At 35.8% G+C, this 15128-nt stretch overlaps 1 long non-coding RNA gene across 1 annotated transcript in view; it reads right to left on the bottom strand.

The window, feature by feature from the left end:
* Positions 1 to 120: 120 nt before the first annotated feature.
* LOC110567207 (uncharacterized) overlaps positions 121 to 15128 on the bottom strand; it is a 174116-nt gene continuing 159108 nt past the window's right edge. The window contains exon 5 of the long non-coding RNA XR_002477654.2: positions 121 to 340. This is a non-coding gene — a long non-coding RNA (uncharacterized LOC110567207). The remainder of the gene's footprint in view (positions 341 to 15128) is intronic.

Below are 15128 nucleotides of genomic sequence, written 5' to 3'. Positions count from 1 at the left end.
TATGCCCACACTCAAAATGAGTTCCGCGGAACTCAGACGAGGAGACCTGCGCAGTCTCCGTGCGTGCGTGCGCTAAGGCCCTCATTTTTGCCCAACCCACAGCTTCTCTTACTTGGCCAATTGAAGAGCCGGAAACTTTCTACCAGGATGCAGTGCAACCATGGAGTTTGCGTACTGGGAATTGTAGTTTAGCAAGCGGTATAGGCAAATTGGATAGTAATCCGTAGTTTCCTCGTGGCCTCACGTTGTAACCTGGACCACCGGACTGCAGAGTGCGACCAGGCTGTCATGGATGTCCTTTATTCTTTCGATGAATATTTATATGATGGCCAAATATGCACTAGATATCGGGAGGAAATAAAAATACGAGAATACAATGTATATGGGTTTCACTGCAGGAAGTGACAGGAATAGCTACTATTTATTGGGAAAAATATGTTGGCTTTATATACTTAAGGAAATAGTACCTATATATACTTAATAAAAATTAAAATTGACAGATAAAATAAGAACAATATTTCAACAATTTGCTTAGACTATGTTTTAAGCAATTTCGAAGAAAATTTTTAAAAATAAATATGGTATGGAATAAATAAATTCCAAAATAAATTCAACTAGTTCTTCTAAGAATTAAACATTGCAATCAATATTACATATGAATGGTTTAAACTTTTAAAACCTCTAAACAATAGTTTCCACGTGTGAGAACTGTGTGCTCTAGATTCCTTTCTTTGGAAAAGGATGATCTAATTTCAACATCTTCCAAAAATTCATTAGAATTGAAAGAACGATTTCAAATAAATAAATATTGACTAATAACTAAATATTATATTTATTGAATACATATTGAAAATAAATATTGAAAAATCTCTTAAAATCATCTTAGAAGACTAGAAACTCAAAAGTGTTGGTCAAAATGATGGTGTCCAAATTTTCATCTCAATTTCAGTGACTCACTGATTATAAAGTATTCAAAATAATAATTTAAAATTTAAAATGATTAAAAATAGTGTAAGAAAAATAAAAGATATAAGAGAGATGGGGAAAATATTCACAAAACATTTAATTGGTTGATTACAATAATATTCAAGGTGATAAAAAGATGTAAGCAATTCAATAGAAAAATAAGGAAAATATATTAGTAGATATTTGTGATGGTTAATTTTAAGTGTCAACTTCACTGGGTAATGTAATCCAGATATTTGGTCCAACATTATTATGGATGTTTCTGTGGGAGTGCTTTTGGATGAGATTAACATTCAAATCAGTGAACTTTGAGTAAGGCAGATTTTCCTCTATACTGTGGGTAATCCTCATCCAATCAATTGAAAACCTGAATAGAAAAAAAAGACTGACCTCCCCTGAGAAAGAAGAATTATGCAGCACAAGTCCCTTGGACTTGAATTGCAGCATTGTCTTATCTCTGAGCCTGCAGCCTGCAGCCTGCCAGCCTACCCTGCAGATTTTGTATGTACCAGCCTCCATAAATGTGTGAGCCAATTTTTAAAATAAATAAAAATAAAATACACACACACACACACACACATTTACTGGTTTTGTTTTTCTGGAGGGCCCAAATACAACAATTTTTAGTGGAGCAAATCCAAATGAGTGACAAACATATAATGTTCAACCTTACTACTGTCTACAAAGTATACAGACTTAACAATGGAATATCACTTCTCACCCACCAGATTGAAAAAAAAAAGAAAATAATAAATACATTTTTAAAAAAATAATACTGCTAGACGAAAGAACACTCATACACTGCTGGTGCAAATGTAAACTGTTGCTGCCTTTTTGCAGAGCAATTTAGCAATATAAATACACATGGTTCTGCAGTAATTCTACGACAGATAAACTATTGAATAGAAATAAAGGACCATTCAATTAAAGTGTTTGTACAATAGTGTTGATTACTACCTTCTATAGAAGTAGTTCAGTGAAATATACTTTGGAGCCATACTGACTAGTTTGCCACCTACTGGCTGTATAGCCTCGGGCAAGTTTCTTACCCACACCTGCTCAGTTTCCTAAAATGGGGAGAATAGCCTAACCCTTCAGTAGTTTAATACACGTAAAGTGGAAAAAAAAAAAAAACTTAGCATATGATAAACACTCAATAGGTGTTAGCTATTATTGTTTACACTGGCAAAAGTAAAAGCATTTTAACTATCAATTAGGGATATAGTTAAATAAGTTGATGTTACCTTCATAACCATGAGCTATTATACAACCATTTTTAATAATTAAATCTATATAAAAAATTACATAGACTATTGAGCAATAAAACCCAGATACATAAACATATATATACACATACACATACACACACACACATATATATATAAAATGTGATTCCACTTTTCTAAGACAATTCATCCAACAAATATTTATTGAGCACATATAACGTTCAAGACGCTGTTCTAAATATTTGGTTATATTCTATGTGCTGAACATAATATATGATTATATGAATTTGTATGTGATTGTACAATGAACAAGAATTGGGACGGATACACCTTAAGCTTTTAAGACTGGCTAACTTAGAGATGAAAGTGATTAGAAAAGAAGATGAAACTAGGCAAAAAGACAAAAGAAGATGTCCATGATAACATAGCATGTATAATATGATCCTATTTACATAAAACTATCTCTGTGTGTGTGTGTGTGTGTGTGTGTGCACCTGCATGAAAAGATGGTCATCAAAATGTTGACTATGTTATGTTACCTCTCAGTATAGAGACATTTCAAAGTATGGCAATTAAATAGCAATATGATTGTAAGTCAATCACAATATACATCATTTTTCTTTAACATCTTTGGGAATCTGAATATAAATATGTAAATAAATAGAATATGTACTCAAATGACACTAAAAGGGGAAAGAAAAATTGACATCTCTAAAGGGTTTCTTGACACAAATCTAGACTAGACTGGGAAAGTCCTTGGGTCTCAGCCCTTTTTTATTTTTTATTTTTCAAGACGGGAGTCTCACTCTATTGACGTTGCTGTAGGGCAGTGGTATGATCTCGAGACACTGCAATCTCTGCATCCCAGGTTCAAGCAATTCTCCTGCCTCAGCCTCCCAAGCAGCTGGACTACAGGTGCCTACCATCATGTCCAGCTAATTTTTCTATTTTTAGTAGAGATGAGGTTTTGCCATATAGGCCATGCTGGTCTTGAACTCTTGATGTCAGGTGAGCTACTCACCTCAGCATTCCAAAGTGCTGGGATTATAGGCAGGCCCTTTTAGGCCCTTTTTGACTGTGACTTCTCCCTATTTTGACCTTTTTTTTTTTTTTTTTTGAGACAGAGTCTTGCTTTGTCATCCAGGCTGGAGTGCAGTGGCACGATCTCAGCTCACTGCAATCTCTGCCTCCCGGTTCAAGCAATTCTCTGCCTCAGCCTCCCGAGTAGCTGGGATTACAGGCGCCCGCCACCATGCCCACTAATTTTTGTATTTTTAGTAGAGATGGGGTTTCACCGTCTTGACCAGGCTGGTCTTGAACTCCTGACCTCAGGATCCACTCGCCTCAGCCTCCCAAAGTGCTGGGATTACAGGCATGAGCCACTGCACCTGGCCTCTTTGTCCTCTTAAGCAATCTATACCCACATGCAGCCACCATCATCTTCCTGTGGGAAATGTGCTCCACCTGTTCTTACCCTGCTTATTCACTTTCCCATGGAAAGCACAAATTGGCCTCACACAACTCTCCTTTGGAATTAGAGACCTTAATTCTCACAGTAACCAGAGGGTAGAGGGGAAAGAAAGAGTAAGGTTGTGATTTTACAATGTCCTTGGAGAATGCATTATCTCTTATTAAAGCAAACGGAAAATGGCAAATAAATGTGGTTTATTTTTAACATTTCTACACTCACTTATTACAGATAAAAAGTAATTTTGCACAGTGATCTACTTTCTTGCAAACTTTATTTTGTTTTTTAAATAATCTAGATAGGATTTTTCAAATACATAGGGTTGACACATTTTTATTTTCTTTTTTTAAATTTTATTTTAGGTTCAGGGGTACATATGCCAGTTTGTTATACAGATAAACTCATGTCATGAGGGTCTGTTGTACAGATTATTTCATCACCCAGATACTAAACCTAGTACCCAATAGTTATTTTTTCTGCTCCTCTCCTCTCACCCTCCACCCTCAAGGAGGCCCCAGTGTCTGTTGTTCCCTTCTTTATATTCATGAGTTCTTATTATTTAGCTCTCAGTTATATGTGAGAATGGAGCCTCCAGCTCCATTCATGTTCTCTTAAAAGTCATGATCTCATTCTTTTTTATGGCTACATAGCCACTTTTTATTTTCTAACATACATTAGTTGCTTTTCATCGAGACGACTTCATGGAAAAGTTTGAAATTCTAAATTAATATATCTAACAACATCAATAACAGTAATAATACCTGTGGCTGTAAAAGTAAGCCCTCTTCTAACTCCAAGTGATTTCATAATGAAATAGGTATCTAGTCAAGCACACACACACAAATAATGTAGTCTAACTGTAAACTAATTATATATAATCAGTCATAAAATTATTATAATTATATTATTAGCCTATCTTTAGAAAAATAATGTGTTGATACAAGTGAATTGTTCTGCATGAAACCCAAGAACTCTTGGAATCTAGGAGAGAGACCAGATTTAAGATACATTCAGAGTCAGTCTTGAAATGTTTTCTGCTGTGCAGCAGAATGTTTCCTGTAGTCAGCACCTGGATGAAATATCTTTACAGGAAACTCACCTCTTTTGCCAAGGCCACACTTAGTAAATTCTGTGAAAAATAAGATATGATGTACTGTTTTGGCTTGTATCCAGACATTCAATCTTAGGTAAGACTTAACCAACTGGTTTCTTTTATTGTAAAATGAGATTTGGGTTAGATTACTGTTCCTCAAACTTTAACCAGCCTCACAATCACATGGAGGGGTGGCCCCACTCTCACTTTATAATAGTCTAGTAGGTCCTGAGAATTTGCAGCCCCCCAACAACAAAGAATCATCGAACCCAAAATATCAATAGTGCCAAGGTTGAGACACTCTGGCCTAAAGGTGTTCTCAGTTGCTGTTATTCTACTTTAAAGAACCAGTAAGTGCTGCCTAACCAAGCATGCCATGAAAGCAAAGTTATTTTCCACTTTTAAAAAAATCAGCCTATTTAGGGCAAAACTAGCTTGGCATCAAAAGCCAAAGTTTCCAGATGGCTGTTCATTATTATGCTGGGCTCCTCTGTGGACAGATCTCCATTTTCCTCCACCATATCATTGTGGAATTCTGTTGCCTCATGACCTGAACAAACATTGGGATTTGTACATACAGTGGATACTTTGGGTCGAAAGACACTCATTACTGCCTGAATGTTAGTCTCTTCCAGCCCCAAGCCAATGAAACATTCACATTTTCATTGGGAATCTAGCCTCTCCTACAACTTACAGGCAATCTTCCATCTTTCTCTTTGTGATTATTCTCATTGATAAAGACTAGCTTTGATATAATTTTCAGTTAGAACACTCTTCCCCCTAAAGGAAAGCTGAAATACATTTCATGATATGAGTTTCCACCATAGCAACAGAAGGCTCTTTAATGCATGCATGAATATTCAGGATTTAATTAGTGGCATGTGAAATATATTGATACTGCTGAGACTTACTATTTTATGCTAATAGAAAAACAAATTACAGTATTTTATTTGTAAACATAACACTGGGAGAACATTTGAACTTTTCTGGAAAGCAAATCTTTAGTCATTTGTTGAAGCTATATGCCTTTCCCATCTTTCAGATGGCAGTAACTGCAGATGGCCCGTAATAAAATGAACATTTTGAGTAAAGTATTTTAAACATTTAATAGATTTATATTTTTAAAAGTGATTTCATGATGTTAATAAGATGGTGGCATTGCTTCTTCATTGTTTCAAATAGTCTAATTTAAAAATCTAGCTACCTGACACTGGGAGGTATGTAAATGCAGGCTTTAACGTAATACTTTATCATCCAACAGTGATTTTAACCTCTTTTTGTTTACCATTCCCTTTACTATGTGATAAAATCTGGACTCTTTCCCCAGAAGAGCACATTTTTGCATATACGTAATAGCACTCTTCCATAGAATCCCTAGAGGACCAGGCTACCAGTTTAGGGGATCTTTCCTTAAAGCAATGTGAGAGGAGCATCTCAGAAGCCTGAATCTGATCTTATAAGCACCAGAGTGCCCTGCTCTTAGAGTTCCCCAGGGAAAACAGAGGGGATGGAAGGACTCTTTACCTTTAATAAATAAGTATATGCCTTCTTCTACAGTTACAATTTCAGTATGATTAAGTAGTTGCATGGAACTATACTTCTCAAGACTCCTTTGACTGCAAGTCATAGAAACCGAAAGTAACTTAAGTAAAAAAGAGGATTTATAGTCCTATAACCTAAATACTGCATCTAGGAACTCAATTGTGTCATAATGACAGTCATGCCCTCTCTCAGTCACTGGCATGTCTCTCTCTCTCTCTCTCTCTCTCTCTCTCTCTCTCTCTCTCTCTCTGTCCCCCTTCTACATCTATCAGCAGTTGTAGGATACACATTCTCAACAGAAGAAGAGTTTCTTTTTCTGAAGAGTTACATCAAAAGTCCCAGGTGATCACTTACGTTTAGTTTGATATTTATCAACTCCATTCATATTTTTGTTTTTATGGCTACTACACACACACACATACACACATACAATCTTTAAACAAGATAAAGTAGGCTTTACATATTTTAGATGACATATTGTACCTTATACTTAATAAACATGTGTATAATTATTATATAACTATTTTATATTAGTTACATTCATAAAATACATATGTATATTATATATACAAAATTATATATATATTAAGCTGCATGTACTTATAAAACTTGCTTTTTATGTGGAATATTTTGTTTTTAGATATATTCATCTTGAATCCATGTAATGCTAGTTCATTCATCCATGGTAAATAACTTTTGAAATTAGTTTATAAAAGACATTGTAGCTTCCATCTTTGTTGCATTCTCTCTCTCTCTCTCTCTCTCTCTCTCTCTCTCTCTCTGGGATCACTCATTCTGGGGAAAGCCAGCTGTCATGTTGTGAGCAGCCCTGTGGAGAGATCCCTGTGGTAAGGAACTGAAACCTGTCAACAGCCGCGTGAGAGAGTTTGGAAGCAGCTCATGTAGTTCAGTCAAGCTGTCTGATGACGGCAGCCCTACCTAATTTGCAGCCTCCTGAGAGACCCCAAGCTGCAAGCTCCCAGCTGAGCTGCTCACGAATTCCTGACCCTCAGAAACTGTACAAATGTTTAAGTGGCTAATTTGGGGGATAATTTTTACATAGACATAACTAACACAATATTGAAGCAAATGTAAGCATTTATCAAAATAAATGCTTTGGTGGGGATATAGACATGAAACTTTTTCTCAGTAGGAATAGTTTTCTCTGGTTCCCGCCACTAGAGGGCAAATGGTCACAAATGATGGATGGCTTTTTCTATTTCTCTACAACTCAGATATGCGATGCAAAAATTCTTAGGGACCATTTGCTCTGTTGCCTGAGATGAGTATACAAATGCCCATAGGCATTAGCTTACTTGTTCAAGCTCACACAGGCTAGGTCTTACTGTACAAACGCAGCTGCAGTTAATAACATACAAATCAGTTATTTTTATTTTTTTTAATTTTTGTGAGTACATAGGTGTATATATTTATGGAGGTACATGAGATGTGTTGGTACAGGCATGCAATGTGAAATAAGCACATCATGGAGAATGGGGTTTCCATTCCCTTGAGCGCTTATCATCTGAGTTACAAACAATCCAATTACACTATTTAAATTATTTAAAAATGTACAATTAAGTTATTATTGACTATAGTCACCCTATTGTGCCAAGAAGCTATTAATTAATGCTGCTATTTCTGAAAGTCACTAGGTACAAATAAAGAAAGCTCTTTCTTATCTTTTTTATTTCAACTAGTATGTTAACATTCCTAAGACCACAAAACTTATTATAACAACTATTCCTATTTATTGGGTGCCTATTATGAACAACTTATTATACATATGTGCTACATGCCTTTTCACCTAATCTATATAATGAAGCTTTGAAACTTATGCCTATCCCAATGCATGAGGGTCAGGGTCTTGTCCAAGGACACATAGCTAGAAAGAAGGGAAAAAGAAATTAATTCTGATAGAGGTTAAATCTCTTTGCAATATTTTTCTTAGGGGACAACTCAAAGCCTTTGATTATATCAGAAGTTTGTTGCTTCTGGAAACCTTTAGTATGTTGAAACATTTAAATGATTGCCATATAACATTGGAAGAGAAAAGAAAAAATTTTGATGACTCTCCTTTCTTTTTTCCCTGAAATATTTTTTTCTCTCTCTGACACACACACACACACACACACACACACACACACACATACAGCCTCTTTCCTTCATTCTAGAGGACCAGCTGTGTGATACTGGTTAGCCTTCCTAGAGTTTCATTTCGTTGCACCTTCTGCATTTCTAAAATAAGAATACACCTACCTCTTTTAAGCTCACAGCAGGGATGCTGTGATAATTAATGAAAAAAACTTCACAAATATCATTTGATTTTGCAGAAGACAGGAGTTTAATAAAGCTGAAGAATCATTATAATGATAATTAGTCATATTTTAGGACAGATGGGCAAGTGTCTGGCAGTGGTGGCTTAGCTGGAGCTGTTGCCACACCAAAGCAATAAAGTAATGTCAATGTGTCAGTCACATCAAGTTAGGCACAAGAAGGGTGCAATAGCAGCTTACTTCACATACTGCTTTGTTCATCATCCCTGCCTGGCACAGACTGGGACAGAGTTACAGCATTTCCAAGACAGGCGGTTTGAGAATAACCATCTCATTATTGTGGCATATTATCTCCAAAGATAGCCACCATTGATAGCTTCCTTCCTCGATATGCATGTTACTCCTCACACCAGGAGAGTGAGTCTACCCCCTTTAATCTGGCCTGGCCCTGTGACTTGTTTAGATCAATAGAATACTGTGGCTATGACTCTGCTAATTCTAAGTCAAGCTTTTAGAAAGACTGGCAGCTTCTGCTTCCTCTATCTTGGAAGAAAGCTGCAGGATAAGCAGTTCAAATACTCTGAACCCCTCTCACTATGAGAAAGCCCACGCTAGCCATGTAAAAAGAGGGACAGAAACATGCCTGACCAGCTCTTGGATATTCCAGTCACCCCAACTGAGGTTCTGGACATGAGTGAGTGAAGAAGCAATTTTAGACATTTCAGCTTCAGTAGATACCACGTGGAGAAAAAGAACAGTTCAGTCCAGATTGTTTTTAAGCCATTATGTTCTGGCATGTTTCATATACAGTAATAGATATTTGAAACACCTATCAACATTTAAAATAGGGTCATATATCTCTTGATCTCCTCTGTTTGCTAAATGAAGAAGAGCATTTCTTCAGAGAAATGAAATAAGGAGAAAACAGTAAGAATTTGATACAATGGAAAGGGTAACTCCTTTTTAGAGGATACAAATTTTAGTTTTATAAAAGTCCTATTAAGATAGAGCAGTTAACCTTTCTTTGTTCACTCGTGCAGAATATGCTCAAATATTTTTTGAATAAATGTATTGCTTACTATACATAGAAAGTCTCCAAACTATGATGGTTAGATTTTCTGATGGTACCCAGAAAGTTGAAAAATTTAAGTCTAACCATCATAAATTGGAGAGCCATTCTGTTTTTCACTTTCAGTACAGTATTCAATAAATTGCATGAGACATCAAACACTTTATTATAACATAGGCTTTGTGTTAGGTGACTTTTCCCAGCTGCAAGCCAATAGAAGTGTCTGAGCACATTTAAGATAGGCTAGGCTAAGTTCTGATGTTCCATAGGCTAGGTATATTAAGTACTTTTTGAATTCAGATTATATTTTCTAACTTATGATGGGTTTATCAGGACACGATCCCATCATAAGTTGAGGAACATCTTAGGGCTAAATGAGAGAGATAAGGTCCCTGATCTCACAGTGCTTATATCCTAATTGGGGAAGACAAATAACAAGAACCAAAGCAAAAAGACAATTTCAGCTGGTGATAATACAATTAATCTGGGGAAAGGTAACATGATAGCTTTATCAGAGTCTTTCTAATGGTTCCCCACAATGTATCAGCAATAAACAACAGAAAAAAAAGAAAGAAAATGTTCACCCTGAGATTGCAATACAGTTTAGTTATCTGTAACCTAATTCGCAGTTTCTTAGTTTGAGTAAACACAATTCATGGTGTGGGCGGGGCTTTCCCATTTTGAGTCTTACTTTGAGTCTTAGCTTTGTTAACACTGAAACTGATCTGATGAGGCAGGTTTTTTTTCTCCTACCTTATTAGCTTTGAGGGAGGTAAAAATGGTACGAGCTAGCACTGGAGGTACAGGTACTTTGCTGGCCCACAGGTTGTCTATTAACGCAGTACCTAAGGCAGAGCCATTGATGTGCTCAAAGAAAATAAGTTTGATGGACATGTTGATTGATTCCATGACTTCACTATTGTGAATAGCGCTGTGATGCACATATGAGTGCATATGCCTTTTTGGTAGGACAATTTATTTTCCTTTGAGTAATGGAATTGCTGGGTCAAATGGCAGTTCTGTTTTAAGTCCTTTGAGAAATCGCCAAACTGCTTTTCACAGTGGCTGAACTAATTGACATTCCCACCAGCAGTGTGTAAGTGTCCCCCTTTTTTCCATAGCCTCACCAGCATCAGTTGTTTTTTGACTTTTTAATAATAGCCAGTCTGGTGTGAGATGATATCTCATTGTGGCTTTGATTTGCATTTCTCTGATGATTAGTGATGTTGAGCATTTTTTCGTATGTTTGTTGGCCGCTTGCATATCTTCTTTTAAGAAGTGTCTGTTCATGTCTTTTGGTCTCTTTTGAATGGGGACTCTTTTGTTTTTGCTTGTTGAATTGTTTAAGTTCTTCATAGATTCTGGATATTAGACCTTTGTGAATAGTTTGTGAATATGTTATCCCATTCTGTAGGTTCTGTGTTTACTCTGTTGATAGTTTCTTTTGCTGTACAGAGCTCTTTAGTTTAATCGGGTCTCACTTGTCAATTTTTGTAGTTGCAAGGGTAGATTAAATAATAAAATCTGGTACATACATGCTATGGAATACTACGCAGTCATTATACAGAACAAAATTATGTCCTTTGCAGCAACACAGATGCAGCTGGAGGCCATTATCCCAAGCAAATTAATGAAGGAAAAGAAAACCAAATACCACATGTCGTCACTTACCAGTAGGAGCTAAACACTGGGTACTAATGGACATAAGATGGCAACAATAGACACTTGAGACTGCTAGAAGGACAATCAGTTTGAAAAACTAACTACTGGGTACTATTTTCAGTACCTAGGCGATGGGATCAATCATATTCCAAACCTCAGCATCACAAAATACATCCATCTAACAAACCTGTACATGTAGCTCCTGAATTTAAAATAGAAGTTGAAAATATTTCTCAAAATGAAAATAAGTTTGAATTAAGAGAGAGAATCAAGGAGCTAGATATTTTACAGTCCTAGATTTCTGCAAGGCTTCAGTTACTTATTTTATTCTGAAGAAAGAGTATTTTTCATAAGAGAATTGGAAAAACCACTCTTCTTTCACAAACATAGCATGGTTCTCTGTGATATCCCATGAATCTTCTGTTAAGACCCTTCCACATTCTTTTGAAATTAGCAATGACTTCCTTGAAAGAGGGTATATACCCAAAGGATTATAAATCATTCCACTATAAAGAAATTTGCACACATATGTTTACTGCAGCACTATTCACAATAGCAAAGACTTGGAACCAACCCAAATGCTCATCAATGATAGACTGGTAAAGAAAATGTGGCACATATACACCATGCAATACTATGCAGCCATAAAAAAGGATGAGTTCATGTCTTTTGCAGGGACATAGATGAAGCTGGAAACCATCATTCTCAGCAAACTAACACAGGAACAGAACACCAATCACCGCATGTTCTTACTCATAAGTAGGAGTTGAACAATGAGAACACATGGACACAGGGAGGGGAGCAATCACACACTGGGTCTTGTCAGGGGGTGGAGAGCTGGGGGAGGGATAGCATTAGGAGAAATACCTAATGTAGATGACGGGTTGATGGGTGCAGCAAACCACCATGGCACATGTATACCTATGTAACAAACCTGCACATTCTGCACATGTATCCCAGAACTTAAAGTAAAAGAAAAAAAAAGAGGAAATTCTGTCTTAATTTCTTTGCTTATTTATCATCTCACACAATATCCTGCCCATAGTACATGCTTAATAAATATTTGTTAAATAAGTGAATGTCAGATAAAGAGACCAGTGTCTGCATTCAAAACCCAGCTAAGCAACCTGCTAGCAGTGTGACCTTGGTCGAGTTACTTAATTACTCTCAACCACTACATTGTTACTTTAAAATTAATACTAAGTTTTCAAAATGAGGACTCTTGATAAATTAGAATAGACACTTAGCTGTTACTAGGTAATGCTGGCAACACTGTGTGTGTGTGCGTGTGTGTGTGTATGTGTGTGTGTGTGTGTAATGCATATATATACACATGTATATATATTAGTTATATTTGTATATATTTTAATTTCAATCATTTGTAGGCATACATATATACATGTATACATACATTTGTATGCCTACAGATGATATATATGTGTATATATGTACACATATATATAAGTATATATGCACACATATATATACATGTGTGTATATATATATATACACGCAAGTATAGACACACACACACACACACACACATATTTATGCCTGCAAATGTAATCTTTCCCTTATGGAGTTTATTTGCCTTTAGATAAAATCTGAGAAAAGTGAAGATCATTCCTGTTAGAATTCAATTTGAATGTATTTTTATTTAAATACTGACTTTTTAAATTTTGCTTTCTTCTAAGACAAATTTCTTATTTGGCCAACATTAACTTGCAATGCCTATGTATCTATTATAATTTACCAAAAGCTACCACTTTAAAAACTTAATAATATTAATTTTAAAATAATTATGTGGTAGTTGAAGTTTATTAGTGGAAAAGCGGCAGAAGGACAGAAGAAAGAAAGAGCAAACTTGACTTATTTTACAATCTAAAGGTCTAATGCCAGAAGACCTACTCTTACAATGTCTATTCATGAAAAACTCACTGAAAAGTCCAAATGATACTAATGAAATAAGTTAAATGTCCTTGCCTACAAAGACCCCCAGTAGAAATTTTACAATAAATTTGTCTTCAATTAAAGGTAATAGGGTAGAGAAAGGAAATAAATCACATAAATTAAAAGTTTTTGCCATTTTTTATGTTGGTCACATATTTGTGGACTAGGTAGATGAGGAATTATTGATACAGAATTTAATAAAATTCGATGATATTATAATTATAATTCTTGGCATGAATTGTTCCTACTTCCTCCAACTAGTAGAAAACGACACCAAATAAATAGCATTTATTTGGCAAGATCAGAACACATAGGGGTTGGATGCACCAGTGTTTAAAAATGAATGATAATGAGATAATATTTTGGTTAGGACAATCAGCTTAACATCAAGAGCCATTTGCTTAGACTATAATTTCACAGGAAACATAATGCTAATATGCAGTTTATAGAATATTCCCTTTAAGTGGTAGAAATTATAGCCTTTAAGAAGATTCCAACCTCTTCTTTTTTAACTTCTAGGGAGAGTGTTATCTGCTCTCAAAATGTCTTAAAATAACCATCTGATCTTTCAAAATCTGTATCAGTCCTAATTCTAGGGTGCCTCATCCTTCAATGAACCTAAAAGTAAATAGATTTATAAATAGTGACAACAAGTGATTCCTCTTTCTAAAATGCATTCTTACCTTGGCTAACAAATAACTGAAAGATTTTCAACTACTTGCATGCCCTTCTAACCAGGCAACCTGAGGGCATTCTCTAGCCCTCAGTCATCCAAATAGCAACTTTATTTGGAATAAAATTAGAGATAACATTATCACCATAATCTTAGAAACACTGAGACCATCCCACAGAAGTAAGCTGGTAAAAACAAGATAAACAACGATCCTACAGATATGCCGAAAATAAAACACGGCGTTTTTATCATTGAACTCCAGTGGATATACGGTACAAAATGGAGAATATGAACTGGTTACACATTCCATATCACTCTAAACAGCTCAGTGAAGATTCCTTGGGATTTATTATGACAGATACTGTTACAATTTCTTTAGCTCTCAACTTAAAAGCATGTGTTTGGTTCAATCCCCACCCAGAATTACTGGGTTTATATCAGTGTCACGTAACCAATGTCTTCCCAGATAGTGGAACATGTTACTGAAAATATCTTTATTTCCCTTCACTCACAGATTTACACACAGGAGGGGCTTAAATGATTCTTAGTCCTCGAAAAGTGTGTAATGAGGGGGTCAGGAATGGTACGGGTAGAAAAATGTTTTCTTAGTGGAATGTTGAATTGGCTCTTCACCCAATTTCTGCAGATGACCTAAATAACAATTGCCTTAGAGATGCTGGTAATTTGAAACAAAAATTACCATCTCTATCAGATGTTGGCTAGCATCTCTTAAACCATCTAGTCTTTATTTATTTGTTCCACAAAAATATATCAAGTGCCTTCTCTGTTCCCCAAAGTGTACTGGGCCCTACAAATACTGCATTTAATGAGACAGACATTGTTCATAACCTGCATATGAACTTGCAATGTAGAGATGGAGGGAGATACTAACTACGGTAAACTAAAAAGCAGAGCTAAACAGATGTTTGCAGTCAAGTGTTACATATGGGAAGCACGTAGTGCCACGGAAACATGTTATAGGAATGTTCCTACTTCCTCCAACTGGTAGAAAATGATACCAAAGAGATCCTCATCTTCGTAACCCACTGCAAATGACTTAATTTCCAGGGCTTTGGTTTCCTTGGATAGAAGTAAAAGGAATGGAAATAAATGAGTTCCAAAGTCCCTTTCAGTGACAAGGGGCTAGAATCCTTTCAAATCTTCCCAATCCCAAAAGCATATTCCAATGGCATGTTCTCTGCA

Source organism: Aotus nancymaae, unplaced genomic scaffold, assembly GCF_030222135.1.
Source record: "Aotus nancymaae isolate 86718 unplaced genomic scaffold, 86718_ANA_hifiasm-v0.15.2.pri h1tg000016l, whole genome shotgun sequence".
Lineage (NCBI taxonomy): Eukaryota > Metazoa > Chordata > Mammalia > Primates > Aotidae > Aotus > Aotus nancymaae.
This window is presented reverse-complemented; position numbering and strand designations above follow the sequence as displayed.